Below are 2,601 nucleotides of genomic sequence, written 5' to 3'. Positions count from 1 at the left end.
TGCATCATTGACTCGAACGCATTTCCTCCATGAAAATAACACAGACAAAGCTCACTGCTGGCCACAGGTCTCCAGCGTGCCTTGCTCCGAGAGGGACGGCCTAGTATGATGATGTGTTGCGACATCAAAGGCAACATCTTCCCGCTGGCCAAGATGAGCAACCATTTTCTCATTAGGGAATACGATCCAACCCATGGCCCCTGCGTCTGCCTGCGTTGCAGAGGGGTGTTCTGGGATGGCGACCCCCCTCAGGCCCTGCAGAATCCGTGGAACCTTCTCAGCATTTCTGCCTAGGTGCACACTGAACTGCCCTCTGGGTATAATAACGAGATCCTTCGGCTCGCCAAGTGGGGTGCAATCTTCCTGGCTTATCTGTACAATGAAACATTGAACGGATTCTAAATATCTAGCATTTGGAAAGATTTTAACAGGTAACACGGCTGAGTGTTTTGCTCTGTGCCAAGTGCTGTTACAAGTGGTCTACGCGCATTAACTTGAATAAATCCTCATGTTCACGTCGAAGCTATAAGGAGGTACTCTCGTTAGCCTTGAAAGATGGGGAAACACACACAGAGAGGTGAAGTAATCCGCCCGAGGACACACAGCTAGAAAGCAGCAGAGGTGACATTTGAACCCAGACGGCCTGACGCCAGAGCAGCTGCTTGTGCCTAGGATGGTATTCGTTCTCTTTCTGGATTTTATCAACTTCTATCCCATCCCCCGCAGCCTTCAGACTGCCAGGATACTTTTGATGGCCTCTTCAGAAGAATTCGCAATTTTTCCTCTGCTGTCTCCCGAATGGTTCAGAATCCATTATACCATCCTCACCTGTCTCACTCTCACGACGCATCCCCCTCCCGTTTGGCGTTTGCTAAAACCTCTACGTTGTTTCCAGAATCCTCCCAATAGTGCGTCTCCACTCCTCGGGGTTTCGATGGCTGCTGCCAGCTGGACTGACGGATTCAAAGAAGAGCCTGTCACACATCTCCCGCCCAGATCTCGTCTTGTGTGCCGCCCCACCCCCGCACCTGGCACAGGAGCTAGCTAGCGCGCATGGGGGGAGCTCCGTGGGTTTCTGTTGAATCAACGAATGAATGAATGAATGACCGAATGGTCAATGAATCAATGAATCGGCGGCATTTTTACAACACACCCCTGAACGGTTTCCTCCTAGGTGCGTGCCCTGGGTCATCTGATACCTTTGCAGCTGTTGGTTTGGGTCATCTGCAACAGCAAATGGTTTAGCGACCTCCAAAGCCCCTAAATTCAATTCTCTTCTGAATTGTAAATGCAGATATGAATCAAGTGTCCATCTCTGGTGAACCCCACTGTGTACACATAACTCTGGCTGTTTGTGTCTACTGTGTCCTCTCGTTCATAGTTTCACTCTGACTCCTGTCTCCCTGGCTTCTGCAGGAACATCAGCATCTTGCCCGCCCGCCCCTCCTCCTCGTGAGCCACACCTGCTCGTGTCTTTGCAGGTCTCAGCACCTTTTGTATTGCGATCACCTCCGGTGCTGAGGAAAGTGTCCCTTCCGTGCTCACTGAGTTTCAGCAGGCTGACAGTATCTTACATTTTCTTTCCAGCACCTTCCCAGTGACAGCACCCAGGGCATCTGTTTCCTTTGACGGTGGCTGCGCCAATCTTGACTGAGGCCCACAAATTGCTTTTTTCCCCAAAAAAGGCCTTTCATCAAGCACCTGCGCCTGGAAGCCACCAAGTCCAAGTCCCTGGGAGTTGGCAATGTGCTCTGGAAGGAATTGCTGCCTCCCATTCTGGGCTGGATGGGGAGCAGCGACCCGAGGAGTCCTGTTTCTAGGGTTCTGTGAAGCGGACGCACATGCCCCGTCCAACACGTCCCACCCAGGGGGACTCATCGGTGTCGGCCCTGATTTACGTGGTGAATACGGCCACCACAACTGCTGGCCTGCAAGGGCCAGGAATGTCCAAACGGGTGGCCGAGTCCCTTTCCAGGGGGATTTAAGTGTCCACTGTGTGCTGAGCACTGAGCCCCCAGGACCCCTCCCAGCACACAGTAGGTGCTCACACGAATTCAAGGCAGGCCGGGTCAAGTCAAGTGGTTCACAGGGTAAGAGAACAACCCCTATTGCAAGTGGTGACATTTTTAGTTCAGGTAGGAATCTTGGAGAACGAGGAAATGTCACTGGCTCCATAAACAAACATTTCGAGTGTAAAGAAGATAAACAGATTGGATCCGAGAGGGGCCAGCCAAAATGCTGGGCTGCATTTCATTCATCCGCGGATGCCCAGGGCCCGGGATACGGCATGAGTGGGTGACAGAGAAAATGTGTCACCTTCCCACAGGAACGCACGAAGACGTATATAATTCCCAGGGAGTCCCTAGCCACCCTCGTGCTGGGGAAACCGATGCTACTTGGTAACCTGCTCTTCTGAACTTGACATTGAACTCATGACAGCAGCCAGTCCAGTGAAGTGTTTTCTCTGCACGCCTCCAAGAGCAGAAACGCCAGCGGACTCCGCCTTCCATTTCAAGCCTCCCGTCATAGGGCAGTTTTCCAGAAGACAGACCAGAGAAGCCAGAGACTTCAGGCAGCGAAGTCTCGAGACTTACGCATCGA

The sequence above is a fragment of the Phyllostomus discolor genome, chromosome 15 (assembly GCF_004126475.2).
Source record: "Phyllostomus discolor isolate MPI-MPIP mPhyDis1 chromosome 15, mPhyDis1.pri.v3, whole genome shotgun sequence".
In the NCBI taxonomy this organism is placed as follows: Eukaryota; Metazoa; Chordata; class Mammalia; order Chiroptera; family Phyllostomidae; genus Phyllostomus; species Phyllostomus discolor.
The sequence above is the reverse complement of the archived record's forward strand: the minus strand, read 5'-3'. Positions refer to the sequence as shown.